The 21,000-nt window shown below is 32.9% G+C and overlaps 1 protein-coding gene across 1 annotated transcript in view; it reads left to right on the top strand.

The window, feature by feature from the left end:
- Positions 1 to 21,000, top strand: part of LOC107681914 (leucine-rich repeat and fibronectin type III domain-containing protein 1) — a 193,368-nt gene that overhangs the window by 156,516 nt on the left and 15,852 nt on the right. The window lies entirely within an intron of this gene.

The following is a 21,000-nucleotide window of genomic DNA, read 5'->3' as shown; positions in this document are numbered from 1 at the left end:
TTATATATATTAGTGCTGTCAAACGATTAATCGCGAATAATCACATCCAAAATAAAAGTTTTTCTTTACATGTGTGTGTGTGTGCTGTGTATATTTATGTATATATAAATAAACACACATACAGCATATATTTTGAAAATATTTACATGTATATATTTATATTCATATAAATTATATGATATATAAGTATATGTAATATATAAACGTAACATATTTTTCTTAAATATATACATGCATGTGTGTGTATTTATATATATACATAATAAATATACACAGTACACACAAATATATTATGTAAACAAAAACTTTTATTTTGGATGCGATTAATCGCGATTAATCATTTGACAGCACTTATAATAAAATATATAAAGTTTGACAGCAATTATAAAAATATATATAGTATTTTTAGTACATTTTGCATATTTTTGTATACATCTTAAGTTAAAAAAACAATCATTTTTAAAATAGAAATACATAAGCCTGGATGAGTTGAGTTTACTTACAAAATTTGAGGAAGCTGGTTACCCTAAATAAAATGAAGTAATTAATGTTTACTTGAAAAATTGAGTGAACTTTACTTAAAGATAAGAGCCGTTCTAAGTTGAATAGACTTAATGCTTTTAATTTAAACTAATATTAATATCTGTCAAATTACTCAACTTATCATTTTTTAATTGCAATAAATTATATACAAAAGCAATCAAACTAAATATATATATATATTTTTTTTTTTTTTAACTCTTTTCATTTCAAAATACAACAATACAGTGAAGACACAAGTTTAAAAGAAGTTTACCTTCAAGTTTAAGAGGTTTTCTAACTTTTCTCTCTAATATGATCTACTCATAAACAAGTAGAGCTGAGTTGTTTCAAAGTATAACCTGTTAAAGTAACGTTAAAATAAAATGTATAAAAAATTATAATAAATAAAAATAAATAAATAAAATAAAATGATTCTAACATAACACTAAGCCAAACACCAAAAAAACAACTACATATATGTGTATGTACAACCACACACACATACATATATATACATATACATTTATAAATTCAGTATATATATTATTTCATTTCCATTTAGTTTGTTGAAGTATTAAAATAACTCAAATTAAATAAAACTAAAAACTTAATAAAAGACCTATACAGACATAATAAATTCAGACATAATTTAACTAAAATTCAAATAAATAACAAATACAGATAATACAAATCAAATATTATCAGTAATCCTAAAAAATAACACTGCCAAACTTACACATAGTAAGAAATAATTATAAAAACTGAAGCAGAAGCGAAACAAGTAATAGGATAAATTAGAATTAAAATAAAATAAAATTAGAATAACCTCAAATTACCTTCATTATGTATATAGATATTAAACAGAGTACATGCATATTCGCAAACATGTACATACAGACACACAAGCATATATTAGAAGTGCTCCAGATGCAATCAGACACGCTCTGGAAAATACTGCACTTAAAACCTCAACAACAGGCCAAAATAGCACGAAAAAAAAACACATAAACCTGTGTGACCTCAACATAATGCTGGAAATACACAATAAAAATATCTCAGCATTCGTATCCTGCTGGTACAGACGGTTACATAAAGGTTTCATGACTCTTCTTCAAAAAATGATGACATACGACATGATAAAAACCTGAACTAAACATCTGCTTCATCTGTAAAGTAAAATATGAGTAACCTGGTATGAGAACCAGGCTTATTATAGTCAAATACAAATAAAACCATAAAAAAGGTTACATTAAATAAATGTTAACTCTTAATTATAAATAAATTATTAAAATCTTAAACATGTTATTTACGTTAGTTTACCTGAATGTAGTAAAATATAAATTAAAATTTACTGAATTAAAAATTAAAAACGGTGTGACATTTAAAAAAATTATTATAACAATTACAAAAACAAAAGTGAAAATGCAAAATATATAAAAATAATATTATCTTAATAACATCTCTAAAACAAGCTGATAATTTAATTAGACGTACTAAAATAACAAACTGAAATAAAACATTCAAAAATTTTATAAAAACATTAAAAACAATAACTAATAAAAATGACAAAAGAAAATTCTAAAAAAAAACGTTAGAATTAAAATGGCGTTTACTACTAGCAGAAAACAACCCAGCATTTTTTAGAGTGTACAATTATAGTATTTATAAATATTTTAAAATTAGCTTTATTTTTAATAAAATTAATAAATTTAATAAAATGTTAGTACAAATGTTCATTTGTTTCCACAGAATTTTATTTCAGCTTTAATTTACTTAATGAAACCATTGTAATGGTTCATAGTCGGTTGCTCGTAATTTCCATTATTGTTTGACAAAAAGCACCTGCTAAGTTTTCGTTTTGAAGAAAGTTAGTTTTGACATGACAGTGAGTAAATTATTATTATTATTATTATTAATTTAGTTTATGTGAACTTTTCATTTTTAATATTTCTTTCTTATTCTAATTTATTTTTAATTTCAGTTTTTATATTAGTAATTGTAGTGCTTCAATTTAAACAGATTTTACATTAATACTTACATTTGTACATTTTGTAAGATTTGAAATTTATATTTTATTTTATTTCAGCTTTAATTTATGTTTTGTGTGGTCAACAGACTGAAAATCTTCACTGTTGCTCTCAAATCAAATATGTTAGACATGCATTGGGTTGGACGTAAAGGTTTGTTCATAAGACAAAAACAACAACAATATATAGGTTAGATTATGAAAACAACAGGCAGCATCTGCTAGTAATTAAAATCATATCTGCTTAACTACATATCTGCTTATCAAAAAAAAAAAAAAAAAACAGTAAACAGAGTGAATAAAGAGGGAATAAAGTGAGCCAAACAAACACTTGAGAAACATCACTGGAATGATTTATTGAGAGGCTCATTACAACACACCGTAATTAGCTAAAACCAGCAATTAGTGTTATTTGAACTGTTTAGAACAAAGAGAGACTGATGACTGGAGTCATTAACTCATAATCTCAAACTTTTGACATTCAGCCGCGTAAATGCAAGAAGAGGAATTACTGTAAACATTTTAAGATCAACAAGAGTGTGTGTTTACTTTCCTGATAGCTATTTACTTCATCCATTTTGAATGATTCATCAGTGCACTTTATTCCTATAAACTGATGTGTAACTTTTAATAGCTTAGAATAAAGTGTTTGTGACAGAGAGTGAAAACAAGGATGAATAATGCATTTTTTTTGATGTTAGCTTCATAGGCTAACTTCCAGAAACATAATATGAAGATCTGAAAATGCATTTTATGATGCCTTTAATGTTAATGTTAACTAATAGTTAATATCACAAGCGTGATTTCTAAACAAGCTGTTTTTCCATTTTTGTTTCAGTAGATGTTCAAATGGGAGTATTTGAATCAAATGTTATTTCAAAGAGAATTAAACATGTTTTGCATGACGAGCGACTCTGGTGTAGTGCTGATAACAGCTGTTTGACACGTATAATCACACGCTCACAGATCCTGACGGCGAGCTCAGCGGGGCGTCTTCATGGGTGCAGTTACACCGGTAATCGTATGATCGATCACATGAGCATTTAGAGATCTACAAACACTTCAGTCTGTGAATAATAAACACATCAGCCGACAAACCATCACTTATAGCAGTTACAGAAATGAGCCACGCCACAGGAGACGATTATTTTAAGTCATATATTTGAATAATGATTTAGATTTGAGTCGGTTCCTCACACAAAACTCATAAGGACTGCAGTTGTGGTGCTTTTTGTCCTTTTTGGAGCTCAAACTTGCCATTGTTATTTTGGAAGAGTGCTGTGCTAAGTTTTCATTTTGAAAAAAAAAAGTCAGTCTGGTTTTGAACGACATAAGAGTGAGCAAATTATTATTTTTGTTTTATTTTCTGTTTACTTGAACATTTATAGTGATACACACTAGTCATTATGCACATGATGCCATCATTATCTCTGGCCTGTGATTGGATGATGGTTTTGGTCTTACCGACAGAAATCTGCAGTGCTTTCTTGTGTTTCTGCAGTAAATCTCTTTGGGACGACGACTAAGGTGAAAACAATTAATAAGCTATCAAAGGTTAGTTTGAGCGATTGATTGGATGATTGATGGGATGATAGCGGAGCTGCCATCCGCTAAAAATGTATCATCAGCACAAGCCACGAGAGATGAGAGACATTCAGGACAGCATTTCACTCGGGTTTTCTCAGTTGTGTCTACTAGAATGTAAAATATATGACTTAAGGCAAAACACTACAGGCAAAAATCATGGTTGCTATACTATGTTCTTTCAGACTAGTGGAAAAAATATCAAAATACACTTTTAAGTTTTTATTTTATTGGCACGTTATGTATGTGCGTCTGGAGATTTCAATTACAATATATGTCTTTAAAGGCAATTTTCTCAAAACGAGTTTGTTTCTCCACTTTAGCAGCACTTGCATACACCAAAACTTAGAGTTTTATTCCTCTCTATATTCTGAAGGTTTTTACTGAGGGGTTTGTTGATATATCATTGGTTTTATACAACATTTTATTCCTGAAAACATGATGAAGATGCATTATATTCTCTCTGGTAACAGTATTTTCTGATTTATGGGGTGATCAAAAAAAAAGTACAAAATCCTCTCTGTTAAAACCTTTAACTCTAATGTCTCAACAGAATCAAACAAGAATTTTGAACCTGGCTTCATCCAGTGTTTGTTTAGTTAAAGTTTATCTATGTGCGTCTGGAGATTTCAATTACAATATATATCTTTAAAGGCCGTTTTCATTTGCATAGATTTCAATTACAACACATATCTTTAAAGGCGATTTTCTCAAAAACGTTTTTCTCCACTTCAGCAACACTTACAAACACCAAACTTAGCAGTTTTATTCCTATCTATATTCTAAAGGTTTTTACTGAGGGGTTTGTTGATATATCATTCACCTGGTTTTATACATTTTATTCCTAAAAAAAAAATGTTCTCGTTAACAGTATTTTCCGATTTACAGACTGTTAAAACAAGAACTGTAAAAACCTTGTTTTTGTGTTATGAGTCTTCTGAAATGTTATGTATGCAATTCTTAATGTACTGTAATCAGATATCATTCACCTGGTTTTATACATTTTATTCCTAAAAAAAAAATGTTCTCTTTAACAGTATTTTCCGATTTACAGAGTGTTAAAACAAGAACTGTAAAAACCTTAAACTCTCTCATGTCAACAAAATGAAACAAGATTTTTTTAAATCTGGCGTTATCCAATATTCATATTTATTTTCTGGAAATGTATACAAATTTCATTAGATAATGCCTGAGTTTGCACATTTAAACATGTTTTTGTGTTATGAGTTTTCTGAAATGTTATGTATGCAATTCTTAATGTACTGTAATCAACTTTGAAAATATGTTGATATCTATTGTTAATTTTTTTCATGTTCACCTGTGGTGTCCTAAAATAGTCACATATCAAGTATCTCTACTGTTTCTGAACTGTTTCAGTTCTGCAGTGACTGTTGGTGCATGTGTTGTAGTTTGACATAATAATGTGACTTTAAATCAACTAAACTTTCACCTAAACACAAAGCAAATTCAATCAAGTCCATTCAGTCAGTAGTATTACAGTATTTCGATCTGTGTACTCACAAACATCCTGAATCAATATGCGTCAACAGAAACATCTCTCTGATCTCTAATCAACAGCGACAGGACAAACTAGTGCAGAAAGATCCTAAAAAGCCCTTCTGAACCGAGCGAGAGCTTCCAGGAAGCGCCTGGGGACGGCAGGCCTCCTTCATGTTTGTTTACATCATGTGCGCTTGTGAACTCTTGCTTTAGGCAAAAGACAGAAGACACGGAACAGGAGTTTTAACCTTTATAATGCGGCTCAGTGCAGCTCAAACAAACACACATTAGAGGCGTCATCAGTAGACAGGCGGCTCTGAAGTGCTCTGGGTCACAGACACGCGGCTCTAATGTCAAACCGGCTCGCTCTGTTAAAGTGCTGTTAAGGACACATTGCACTTTATCTGCACAAACTGATGCCAGAAGATCTCAAACTAATCAACATAAAACATTATGGGATTCTCATGATCAAGGTTTCAGTAAATTATTCTAATACATGTGAAATCTCATGATTCATGATACCAGTTTAGCTTGGACAGCACAAACTAAAATTGAAATTAATTAATTAAGCAATCTATCTATACATCCATCCATCTATCTATCGTTTCCTATCTATCTATCTATCTATCTATCTATCGATCTATCTATCTATCTATCTATCTATCGATCTATCGATCTATCTATCTATCTATCTATCTATCGATCTATCGATCTATCTATCTATCTATCTATCTATCGATCTATCGATCTATCTATCTATCTATCTATCTATCGATCTATCGATCTATCTATCTATCTATCTATCTATCGATCTATCGATCTATCTATCTATCTATCTATCTATCGATCTATCGATCTATCTATCTATCTATCTATCTATCGATCTATCGATCTATCTATCTATCTATCTATCTATCGATCTATCGATCTATCTATCTATCTATCTATCTATCGATCTATCGATCTATCTATCTATCTATCTATCTATCGATCTATCGATCTATCTATCTATCTATCTATCTATCGATCTATCGATCTATCTATCTATCTATCTATCTATCGATCTATCGATCTATCTATCTATCTATCTATCTATCGATCTATCGATCTATCTATCTATCTATCTATCTATCGATCTATCGATCTATCTATCTATCTATCTATCTATCGATCTATCGATCTATCTATCTATCTATCTATCTATCGATCTATCGATCTATCTATCTATCTATCTATCTATCGATCTATCGATCTATCTATCTATCTATCTATCTATCGATCTATCGATCTATCTATCTATCTATCTATCTATCGATCTATCGATCTATCTATCTATCTATCTATCTATCGATCTATCGATCTATCTATCTATCTATCTATCTATCGATCTATCGATCTATCTATCTATCTATCTATCTATCGATCTATCGATCTATCTATCTATCTATCTATCTATCGATCTATCGATCTATCTATCTATCTATCTATCTATCGATCTATCGATCTATCTATCTATCTATCTATCTATCGATCTATCGATCTATCTATCTATCTATCTATCTATCGATCTATCGATCTATCTATCTATCTATCTATCTATCGATCTATCGATCTATCTATCTATCTATCTATCTATCGATCTATCGATCTATCTATCTATCTATCTATCTATCGATCTATCGATCTATCTATCTATCTATCTATCTATCGATCTATCGATCTATCTATCTATCTATCTATCTATCGATCTATCGATCTATCTATCTATCTATCTATCTATCGATCTATCGATCTATCTATCTATCTATCTATCTATCGATCTATCGATCTATCTATCTATCTATCTATCTATCGATCTATCGATCTATCTATCTATCTATCTATCTATCGATCTATCGATCTATCTATCTATCTATCTATCTATCGATCTATCGATCTATCTATCTATCTATCTATCTATCGATCTATCGATCTATCTATCTATCTATCTATCTATCGATCTATCGATCTATCTATCTATCTATCTATCTATCGATCTATCGATCTATCTATCTATCTATCTATCTATCGATCTATCGATCTATCTATCTATCTATCTATCTATCGTTCTATCTATCTGTCTGTCTGTCTGTCTGTGAATTATTACATCTAAATATTTAACATACTGTATATAATAATACATGTTATTACTATTATTATTATATCTAAGTGTGTGCGTAATATTTATATAATAATTAAATAATTTTCATAATATAATTTTTAGAGAATGTATAGTATTTATTTGTTTTTCAACAAGTTTTATATGTACAGTTAAAAATTATAAATAATATTTAGATATTATTAACATTGTTGCTGTTGTTGTTATTGGGGTTCTCATGATTCAGATGTTAGTAAATTGAACCGATACCTTCATGAAAGTTCATGATTTGTTTATACCAATTTTGGTACAAGACTAATGTTATTTATTTGATTGTTTGTTTAAATGGTTTATTATTATTATTATTATTATTATTATTATGTGTATGTAAATATACATTTAAATATTATTCATAATATGTAGATATTGTTTATTTGCTTTATTTAAAATTTAAATATTCTAAATGTAAATGTTATATTTAAATAAAATATAGAATATTAACAATTACTCAATAATAACAATTCTCTCTGAACTGATGCTTGTTGTTTTGCAGCACATTGCAGCGGAGAGTGTGTGAAATATGAACACTTTTAGAGTGGTGTGAGGTTTTCACACTGAAGTGAATGTGTCTAGTATACACAATGCCTTTTGCATTGATATTTGATATTTTAAGCAGTGATAGTGAAACTTGACTTAGCAAACAACACTAAATATGGTAACTTTAAAGTGATAGTTCACCCAAAAATCATCATTCTGTCATCATTTCTTCACCCTCATGTTCTTCCAAACCTGTATGACTTTCTTTCTTCTGCAATACACAAAAGAAGAACATTTAGAAAAGCATCTGGGTCCAAACAACATTAGAGCCCTTTGACTTTCATTGTATGGAAATACACATCTTTGTTTTCTGAAAAAAATATTTTTTCCTCGTGCACTAAGCCATGGATCTACACCAAACTTAATGGTTTTATTTCTATCTTTATTCTGTTCAGTTTTTAATGGTTTGCTCATATATAATTTGCCTGATTTTATACTTTTTTTTTTGTTTTTTTGTTTTTATTATTATTATTTTTATTTTTTATTTTTTTTGAGAAGCTAAAGCGGCTTTTTCATGTACTGGCCAATTTTTATTTTGCTTCTATAATATATCGTTTCAGACTAATGGAAAGAAAATACACTTTAAAGTGTTTATTTTATTGCACTTTTTCTAGTTGCGTTTATAGATTTCAATTACAATACATGCTTTCTCAAAATTAGTTTTTCCTCATGCACTGAGACATGGACTTACACAAAACTTAGCAGTTTTATTCCTATCTTTATTCTGATGGTTTTTATAAAGGGGTTTGCTCATACATCATTCGCATGGTTTTATACAACATTTTATTCATAAAAACATGCTGAAAATGCTTGCTTGCTTGAAAGTAAAGCAGCTATTTCATCATTTTTTTCACTGGTCAGTTTTGAGATTTTGATTTATTTTGCTTCTATAACATGTTTCAGACAAGTGGAAAGAAAACATCCAAAATACACTTAAGTCTTTAATTGCACGTTATCAATTTGCGCCTGTAGATTTAATTTACTATACAGCCATTTTCTCAAAATGAGTTTGTTTCTTCACTTCAGCAGCACTTACAAACACCAAACTTAGCAGTTTTATTCCTATCTATATTCTGAAGGTTTCCAACCACTGAGCGTAGAATCTTTAGTACTTCTATTCCTCAGCTGCGCAGCATATACCAGACACGACTCCCAAGTTGCTCTTTGCAGGAATAAATGTTTATTCACGGTCGGGAGCCCACTGGTCACAACAACCAAGATAGACTCCCTGAACAGAAAGATACATGTACATTTATACCTTGTAGTTCAGTAAAAATCAATGTCACTCAAGTCTTCTTCACTGTAATTGGTTACACTGATCTGGTCATTGGTTTGTCATATGACTGTTAGTTCTACTGTTTTAAGCACTTTTTGGGGTAAGTATAGATTCTTTAATCATATATGCAATGTCTTTGATCTGAGTATCCTTACAGTAGTCTGCATTTTTCTGAACATTCTATATTGAACATACCCTTTTGACTTCTTCTGAGGCCATTACATAAAACATTTCCATCACACAATATATATCTTTAAAGGCCGTTTTCTCTAAATGAGTTGTTTCTCCACTCCAGCAGCACTTGCATACGCCAAAACTTAGTTTTATTCCTCTCTATGTTCTAAAGGGTTTTACTGAGGGGTTTGTTCATATATCATTTGCATGGTTTTATTATTGCACTTTGTCTATTTGCATTTGTAGATTTCAATTACAATACGCATCTTTAAAGGCTGTTTTCTCAAAATTTGAGTTTGTTTCTCTATTTCAGCAGCACTTAAAAACCCCAAACTTAGCAGTTTTATTCCTATCTATATTCTGAAGGATTTTATAGAAGGGTTTGTTCATATATAATTCACCTGATTTTATACAACATTATATTCCTAAAAACATGGTAAAATTATTTTTTTTGGATGGACTAAAGCAGCTGGCATATGGACTGTACTTCTGCCATTCACAAGAGTGAGGGTTTAAAAACACGTAACAGGCCTGCCATGTTTTCATACCCATAATGCAGTGTGAAATGCACTTTTAAAGTAAATTCAAATGCAGTATAAAGGCGCTTCTCCTCAGTGCGGTTAAACTGGGCAGTGGGCCGACATGAGGAAGAAAATGCCGTGGAGAAACGATTGTTCTGCTCATTAACGGAGCTGTGAAGGAGGTAAGAGTTTGTTCTCTCCTTGGATAGCATCACGTCTGCAGGGGACTCGTGAATAATCACGTCTGGCCAAAGAAAGAAACATCCAAAGTTCTCCGTTAGGTTATTTGTAATGTTTTGATTCGTGAAAGCATCTAAATTTCACAGCAGTGTTGTCCTGAGAAGTGCAGCTTATGAAAATGCTCATTACAGTGGAGTGTGATTTATCTCATTAAATTTTCCTTCATAATAGTCCATGACTGATGAGTTACTAGACCTCACTCGGACACAAACACGCTCGTTCTCCAGAGAAACCGGCTCTGTTTATGAGTTAGGATTCAGCAACAGCATTTCCCATGAATAAATATGCAGAAGAATCATTGTTTTTTTGGGGAAAAGCTCTCATGGCTATGAGTCAGATCTCCTGAAGGCCGTTGAGCTTTAAGTAATCCGAGTACATACTTTCAAAGACCACACCGAGCCGGAGTTGTCAATAATTGCTCAAAAGTCTGACACTTCATGACACTGAGGGCGAGAAAAGTACATTAGTGTTTGTCTAATTGGTGTTTGACTGTCTGTAATGAACAGACTACTACTTATCATGCTTGCTTCAAGGTGAGATAAAGGAAAAGTAGGGGAGAGCAGTTTTTGACTTTCTCAGTTTGTGTAAATTTACTTGGGCTACAGAGTATTTCTTTTTTACACATTAATTGGTTTTGTTTCTAAGGGTGCCATTTTCGCCACTGAAATTTACTTGCAACTTTTTATCTCAGAATTCTGACTTTTTTTCTCAGATTCGTTTGATATAAACTCGCAATTGTGAGAAAAAAGTCCGAATTGTGAGATATAAACTTCCAATTCTGACTTTTGTCTCAGAATTGCATGATAAACTTACAATTCTAAGTAATAAAGTCGAGGGAAAAAAAGACTGAATATTTATAGTTTATATTTCACAATTCTGACTTTATAACTTGCAGATGTGAGATAAAAAGTTGCAATGACCATTTATATATATTTATATATTAAATTTAATATTTTATTCAGTGGCGTAAACTGGCTTCCATATGTGATGTAAACTTGCAATTGCAAGGGAAAAAAAGTCAAAATTGTGAGATAAAAAGTCATTATTAATGTTTTTTTTTTTAATTCAGTGGCAGAAATGGGCTTCCATATGTTTCATTAATACAGTGTATACTTTTTACCTTGGAAGTGAAATGTGACAACATGCCCCATAGGTGGGGCATGTTGTAACATGGCCATACAACAGCTTAAAAAAATACAAGACAAAGTAAAAAAAAAATGAAAGTATTAACTTTTTTCATATAAAATAGTGACATTTTTAATCATTAAAAATATACTAATTTTGGAGTTTGACAGTGAGCACACTGCAAAACACAACTATATGGCATACTTCAAAACAATTATTGTTCTTGAAATAGTAGTTTATGAATAATATAACAATTTATGAATTCATGAACATTCACCTGCACAACTGGGATTTAAACCTGGCTAGTTTCTTTTGCTACTTAGATAAGCATTAAAGAATTATCTAACCTGTTAAATAACAGATTGGAGATTAAAATAATAGCATATTTGTCTCATTTTAAGCTGAGATGAAAAAATAACTTAAGAAATGTACTTTTACTAGGGTTAAATAATTGTTCAGACATATCTTCCAAAGATTATAACATGCCTTACCTTAACACAGAATCGACTACAGAGTCCAACGTTTATATTTTTTCTACGAATCTTTGAGTTAACGTACTAAACATGAGTGCAATTTGCACCGCAGTGCCCCCACACCTTGATGCTCATGACAAGAATAGCATGTATAGTTATCTTTATTGAAGTGAATTAGGTTTAAATCGCCGTCATGCATGAATGAATTATATTTTTGCAATTTTACACATAATAATCCACGATGATCACATTACACAAAACTGAAATTGCATGTCAAAACACATTGTCAATATTTTTTGAGACCCCCCAAAATTTCACAAATCACGTTTTCAGGGGAGCCCATGTCTTATTAAGGGGAGCCGAGCTCCCCCTAGCTCCCCCGTAGTTCGCACCCTGGTACGGTGAGGCACTTACAATGGAAGTGAATGAGGGGAATTTTTTGGAGGATTTAGATGTAAAAAGTGAAGCTTATTATTGTTTTAAAGCACTTATATTAATTGTTCTTGTGTGTTATTCGAGCTGTAAAGCTGTTTAAATTATCATTTTATAGTCATTTTAGGGTTTAACTTTTGTCATGGTGACAAAGTTGTAAAATTGAATGTAACTTTACAAAAGTTAGTAAGTAGTTTTACCACCCTTTACCACTCTAAAAAGCTCACATCCATTGACAAAAATACCATTGTAGCCCAGGTTTTTTTAGGAATGAAAAAGGAATTTATTAAAAAGGGAAACATTATTAACTTATGGTAAATATGGATTCCGTACACGTTAAGCTTAGTTGACAGTTTTTGTGCCATAATGTTGATTACTACTGTCACGATGCACTACTGTGAGGAGCAAGGAACGTGGAGACGAAGAGTACATCAACAAGGAGACTTTAATTACATCCAGGGAACCAGGAAAACATACGTAGCAGGGGAGGTTGACATATACAATACTGGACTGCAAACTAGGAATGGGAAACACTTTAAAAACACAGGACATGACAAGGGGAAGATGAGAAACACCTGGGATCAATAAACATAATAGGAACAGGGAAAGGAAGAACCAAATATGGGCAATGAAACACATGGGGAGCAAAACACGGAACAGAGTCTGACATTACTCCCCCCTCCCGGAAGGCACGTCCTGCACTGTAACAATTGGCTGGTGCAGGACTGGGACACGTGGAATACCTCCAGGGCGGATCAGGCAGTCCAGGGTGCCATGGCGGCACAGGAAGCTCAGGGGCCATGGCGGAGCAGGCAGACTAGGAAGCCATGGCAGAGCAGACAGTTCAGGAGGCTATGGCGGAGCAGACGGTTCAGGAGGCCATGGCAGAACAGGGAGCTCGAGGAGCCATGGCGGAGCAGGGAACTCAGGGGGCCTGACCTTGGCACTCGGCCCGGCCTCCACGGACGGACCCCTACTACAAAAAAATCCTTGGGGAGAATATCGTCTTTAGAAGGCCTCCGTAGGCCTAACTCGGGAACTGTGGCCCCTCCTGGGCTGGACGTGGGAACTGGAGCCCATTCTGTGCTAGACTCGGGGACTGGAGCCCTCTCTGGGCTAAACCCGGGGACTGGAGCCCTCTATGGGCTAAACTCGGGGATTGGAGCCCTCTCTGGGCTAAGCTCGAGGACTGGAACCCTCTCAGGTTAAACTCGGAAACTGGAGCCCTCTTTGGGCTGGATTCAGGGACTGGAACCCTCTCTGGGCTAAACTTGGGGACAGGAGCATTCTGTGGGCTAAGCTCAGGGACTGGAACCCTCTCGGGGCTAAACTCGGGGACTGAAATCCTCTCTGGTCTAAACTCGGAGACTGGAGCCCTCTCTGGGCTAAACTCGGGAACAGGAGCCCTCTGTGGGCCAAACTCGGGAACTGGAGCCCTATTTGGGCTGGATTCGGGGACCGGAACCCTCTCTGGGCTAAACTTGGGGACAGGAGCACTCTGTGGGCTAAACTCAGGAACAGGAGCCCTCCGTGGGCTAAACTCAGGAACTGGAGCCCTCTTTGGAGCGAGCTCTGGGGCTGGAGCCGACACTGGAGTGAGCCTAGGGACTAGAACCAACCGCTTTCTCCTCCTTAGATTCCCCTTTAGGTTCGGGGTGAAAGGCATGGTCGGCGGACTTGACAACGGAGTGGCCGGTGAGCTTTAGAGTGCCGTGGCCGGCGGGCTGGTTCTGGATCGGGGATGGACACTCTCCAGACACCGGAGGATCCCTTCCCTCCAGCACAGTCCAGTGGTGTCTGGGAGGTCCATGGGGCGATAGCAATTGGCCCCAATCGAGAACAGAGAGTTGAGCGTGGCGTCGTCCAGCGCTGTTTTCACGCCGATCTTGCAGAACTGCCACGCATACTCCAGGAAGGGGAGATCTCTGTGAGCTAGGGCGGAAAAACGAGCAGCGATTTCCATGCCGCGGGAAGGGAAAACCGGGAAACAAAAAAACGTTAAAAAATGGAAAAAACCAATGAGGAGAAGGGGCGCCGCTTACTGTTTTGGGTCCGGTATTCTGTCACGATGCACTACTGTGAGAAGCAAGGAACGTGGAGACGAGGAGTACATCAACAAGGAGACTTTAATTACATCCAGGGAACCAGGAAAACACACGTAGCAGGGGAGGTTGACATATACAATACTGGACCGCAAACAAGGAATGGGAAACACTTTAAAAACACAGGACATGACGAGGGGAAGATGAGAAACACCTGGGATCAATAAACATAATAGGAACAGGAAAAGGAAGAACCAAATATGGGCAATGAAACACATGGGGAGCAAAACACACACAAAACACGGAACAGAGTCTGACAACTACAAAAGAAAGAAAAAAAATATATGTCTCTCCTTTTCATAAAATATTTAATAATGCAAATGTGAACATTAATGGTTCTGTTAAGACTTGTATGTTGTTTGAGCTGTAAAGCTGTTTAAATCATGATTTTTTATAGTTTTATATAGTATTTTAACCAATATATTAACCCTATAAAGCCTTCTGTATCATATTTGATATGCAAATTAAGGCCTCTAAATGATGAACATGATCAAAAGTTTGTTCAAAACCTGTTTCACTGCATGCTAGAGCGACGACTGATATTTAGATCATTTTATGTCAGTATCTGCTGTACTGTCATAAAGATCTCATTGATTTACATAACAAGCATCAGAATTTCATCATATAAATATCAGCATCTGCAGCAAATTGCATGTTTTTGCTCAGTTTGAGTCTCTAAGTTTTTTCTTTCTTTCTTTTTTGTACATATTCTCACAGTATCATAATATTTGAGCCACAAAAGCCAGATGGATCAAATATGATACTCAACTAAATGCAAACACATGCAAACATTATTTAAAGTTTCAAAAAACTCTCTTCTCTGACTGTTATTTCATAGGGTTAAGAAACATGATAGGTATATGAAAATGTTCTCGGCCAAAGCTAAGAAAATCTAACTGTTCACAATGAGAAAACGAGGCGATGTGAAGTCGTGTCGATGAACAGAACGATAACGCAGTGCTGTAGAAGCTTACCGCCGCACTTTGAAGTTAATGGCTGATGTTTTACACAAGACAAATGGCTGTGGGATCATCATGCAACATCGAGTGCGTTCGCCACTCTTCACGCTCCTTAAAAGCCTGGTTAAAACACTTGTAAATATTCAATACCTGCCTATCTCCATCAAGACCTGGATTTCTCCTGCAGCCTAATGCAATTCAATGACCTACATTCTTGCGCAGAGTTGCCTTGGAAACAAAGATCTCCAGGCTGCTTTTTTTCCTCTGTTACCGGAGATACGGCAGATCAATCGAGCGAATCCTCCGAGGCAGAGACAGGAAACGCTCCGCCGCACAATCTCCACTGAGAAAAGCCACTAGTGTCCCAGTTAGTACTTGAATACACAATTATTCCTCAGTCGCTGCATGGTGCATTGAACTCGGACTCTTACGGCGTTAGACTTATCGATCAACGGCGGCATTTACAAGCACTGCAGAAACTTTAGCACACGTATCGATACCACCGTTACACACACATTAGCTTTTGCAATTAGATTTGCTCATTTGGCCACAAGAACATGTTCATTAGCAGAACATAAGCAGAGAATGAATTAGAAAGTGGGTAGCTGACGTCCTGCGATGTGACATACTCTTTTATGTAATTATGCATGCAGTTTTTCAGTATGAACTTATATTAATCAAGAGACTACTGGGGATATTTGTACTTCAAAATATGCATATTTTTTCACACCACAGGAGCATTTAAAATTAAAAGCTGTCATCTAATGAAAGCCATATGGTGATAAACTTTTTCCTATTTTTCTTATCTGTATAAATTTTAAATATTAATAGAAGTAGTTAATGAACATGAGATAAAAAATAAAATAAAATGAGCTCAATGAGAAAATTATTGTATTATACACTTTTCTATACTAACTTTTAGAAACTTCTGTAGTGTACAAAAGTTTGGGGCTGGTATGATTTTTAAAAAATTTCAATGATTAATTAATGATCAAAAATACAGTAAAAACAGTCAAATTGTGAAATATTATTAGAATTTAAAATAGCTGTTTTCTATGTGAATATCTGTTAAAATGTAATTTATTTCTGTGATGCGCAGCTGTATTTTCAGCATCATTACTCCAGTCTTCAGTGTCACATGATCTTCAGAAATCATTCTAATATGCTGATTTGCTGCTCAACAAACATTTCTGATTATTATCAATGTTGAAAACAGTTGTGCTGCACAATATTTCTGTGGAAACTGTGATACATTTTATTTTTCAGGATTCACAGATGAATAGAAAGTTCAAAAGAACAGCATTTATTTGAAGTAGAAATCTTTTGTAACATTATAAATGTTTTACTGTCAATTTTGATCAATTTAATCCTCACTGAATAAAAGTATTAATTTCTTAAAAAGAAAAAAAATGTTTGAATGTATTGTAAATGATTTGTTCTACAAGTCATTTGCAAAACAGATTTAATGTCGTGTAATATTGACAATTTGACTCACTGATGCATTTTATTTGCTTAAAAGTCTTAAAAGTGATATTAATTATTAACCATGTGTCATGCATGGTGTGTTATGGATATGAGACTTATAGGTTTCTGTACTGGAGTTGTAAGTCAAACAGTGATTTGTGCTTTTCCAAGTACGACGTTGGAAATGATAACTTTCTGAATTGAATAGAGTGAAGTTTATTTTTTCTACTGGGTCAAATGGACACGTCAACAGATCAATATGAGTTCAGAAATCATTTTCACGGCTTAATTTCTCGCGGTCACTGGAATGTCAGTTTTGTGAGGGATGTTATACTGAAGGTCAGATATTGTCAAGGGTTCAGCAGGTCAAAACATCTGAAGCTATTTAATAATGAACTTTCATAGTGATATTTCTATACTTGCCAACAGATTTAAAAAATGTAACTTGTTGATGCTGAGCAGCAAACTTCCTAGCAGAAACAGTCAATCATGTCTGGCACCACACAATTGGTTTTTAGGTTTATTTTTTAAAATCTATTCTATTAACTATATTTTAAAAGTAACACTATTGGCACAGGTTTATTATAGTTAACTAAAACTAAAACCATTAAAAAAAATCTAAATAAAATAAATGCTTAAAATATAAAAAACTTTTCATTTAGTTTAACTAAGTGTACTAAAATAACAGAAACTAAAAGCAAAATAAAAATAAACAACTATACAGACATAGACATAATTAATACAATTTACAAAACACAACAGCATTACTGAAATATTAAAATTAAAATGGAAAATACAATTTTATTTTTTTATCTAGTTACTAAGAGAACACTGATCTACTGATTAATTTTGTAAGATTTAGATTTTTTTAATGACCATAGAGTGTTGCTTTATTTTATATATCACCAGCAAAATCATCAGGGTTAGTATAGTTATGCATATGGTTAGTATAGTGTAACTAAAACTAGCATAGTTAACTAAAACCATGAAAATAAATAAATGAAAAAAAGTTATTTGTAAAAAATGCATGTGATATATAATACATTTAAATTACATTTAATTTAAAATAAAATATAAAAAAACTTATTTTAGAAAGTTGCCATTTCTGTCTTTAATTTTCAACATTTCATTTTCATTTAGTTTAACTTGATGTATTGAAATAACAAACTAACTCTTAAATAAAAATGAATAAAAATTATGTGAACATATTTAAAAAACTAACTAATAAAAATAAAAAACAACAGCAAAATTACTAAAACCTTCCAATTAATGTTAAAACAGAATATACAAAAATTAAAACTAATTCAAATATAACAAAAAATTTAAAAAAAATCTCAATACTGAGACAGCACTGATTTGGCAATTAATTTTGTAAAATGTCTTTCTAACGACCATAGTATGCCAGCAAAATCCTCATGAATATATCATGAATTTAATATAATTTAATAAAGCTTAATCTAGTGGATTAGATTCTATTAAAACTACTCTTGACATATTGCAGTCAATGTCGTCTTGCTTTCATATATGAGGCTTAAAGAACAAAACCAATTAACCAAAGAGACTTCATAACACTTGACAGTGTTTTTCATCTTATTATATTACAACCTGCACCATAAAATCCCAAACGTTTCATATGAACTCAAGCACGGCGAGAGCTTGGATCGAGAATCACTCACGAAGTGATGGAGAGTTACAGAGCGGAGGACAGCAGATGAATAAATCATTGGTTAGACGTTACGCAAGACAGAAATGAGCAGGACGCCACGAAAAACACTGCAAAGATGGAGAGATTACAGAGAGAAAGGCGCCTGACATGGCAGATGGTTCGGTGGGAGCATTTTTCTGTTTTATTCTCCACCGTTTAAATTCAGACCAGAATCTCTGAGTGCAGAAATCAATACGGCTAAACAGGGATGAAAGAGCATCCAGACCTGACCCATGCAGATCAAACGCCACTTTATTCCTGCGCGTCCCTTCAGCTTTATTGCCACAATTTATAGGACAATTAGGTTGCTCCTACAAGCGTCTAATTTTCCGCAGTGTTACTTCAGCTCAAAATTGGTCCGGAGCGCACAAAGCTATTACAGTGAGATTTCCACGGCCCTCGATTATGAGGAATCAGAGAGAGGAAAATCTCTATCTGCATTGTGTTGTTGAGAGTTCAATAAGAAATACATGGCAGAGATCAAGGATTGGGGCTGATTTTCTGAAGCTTGTTTCTATTGGACTCGCAGGAAAAGGTGAGGAAAAGCTTTAATTAGCTGCAGGAGGATTGAGAGGGTCAGGAACCTCGGCGCACGCTCCTGCTTCCGGATGAAAAGTTTACTTTAATGCATGTTCTTATTGTGAATGATTCAAGAGTGCATGTTTTTCTCAAGTGAAGTCTTCTGATTTTTTCATCCAGTGGTAATTGGGTTGTTTCTGAAAAGAGTTTCATTGCCAGCGTTTGTCATCAATACCTCTGATTTTTCAACCAATGTTTAGCCGTCTAATCGGTTCAGCATGGATCAAATTAAATTCTGCCTCACATCATTTGATTTTTAAATATTCCATTTCACTTGGAAATACGTCACATTGAGGAAATAAAAGCCTCCATTTGTTAAGATATAAATGTATGGTTTATTTCTTTGTAGACTGTATTTATTTATTTATTTATTTACTTACTTACTTATACATCTCTAAATGGTTATTTATAACAGATTAATTCTCCATTGATGTTGAGTGAGATTAAAAATGTAAATTACATTTTTACATGAAGTAACTGAAATACACAATATTGACTAATATTGGATATTTAAGAGCCTTGATTTAAGATATAGATTTATTATTTAATTTCATGTAGACTTTATTTATTTATTTATTTATTGACATCTAAATGTTAATATATGTCAGTTTTCATTTAAATGTATTTAAAATTTAAAACCTCTTAAATCAATTTTTTTATCATTTTCAACGTTTTTAAATTAAATTCCTTGTTTTATTGTTGTGATTATTATTTTATTTTTATTTATTTTTTTTATTTTATGTAAAGCACTTTGAATTACCATTGTGTATGAAATGTGCTATATAAATAAACTTGCCTTGCCTTGTAGTAATTTTGTTACAAAATAATGTACTTATAATATAACATAATATACTTATGCCATTTTTATTATTAGTTTTTATTAGGTAAAATTAAATTAGGTTTAATTTAATTTTAGTTTGGAAATAAAAATAGTTTTATTTTCATTTGAGTTTTTCATTTTATATTTTAAGTTTAAGTATAATTTTAGTAATTTTCTTGTGTGATTTTGCCATTTTGAATTTTGTTTATTTACAGTTATTTACAATTTGGGTTTAATTTATTTTCATTTCAGTTTTAGTTTAGAAATAAAACAATTTTTATTTTAGTTTTTATTTGATATTTTGAGTTTTCATTTCAATTTTAGTTTATTTTTAGTCATTTTGTTATGAGCTTTTGCCATTTGTATTTTATTTATTTCATTACTATTTAGGTTTACTTTCTTTTCATTTCAATTTTAGTTTAGAAATAAAGCTAGATTTATTTTTATTTTGTTTTTTATATTTTGAATTTTCATTTCAGTTTTTTTTTTGTAGTGTGTTTTTATCGTTTTTATTTTTACTTTATATTAAAAAAATTATGTTGGAATGTGTATGACAACTAACTGAAATTGTATGCATATATAAAAAATGTTGTGTGTGTGTGTGCGTGTGTGTGTGTGCGTGTGTGTGTGAGTGAATCCTGACGTCTCTGTTCCGTGTGTTTCTGCAGGTTTAGGAAACTGATGAATCATGGAGAGGCTGGTGTTTTATGTGCTGGTGTTCGGCGCGCTGGTGAAGGCTCAGCATTGCCCGAGCCGCTGCATCT

The sequence above is a fragment of the Sinocyclocheilus anshuiensis genome, unplaced genomic scaffold (genome assembly GCF_001515605.1).
Source record: "Sinocyclocheilus anshuiensis isolate Anshui unplaced genomic scaffold, SAMN03320099.WGS_v1.1 scaffold2470, whole genome shotgun sequence".
NCBI lineage: Eukaryota > Metazoa > Chordata > Actinopteri > Cypriniformes > Cyprinidae > Sinocyclocheilus > Sinocyclocheilus anshuiensis.
This window is presented reverse-complemented; position numbering and strand designations above follow the sequence as displayed.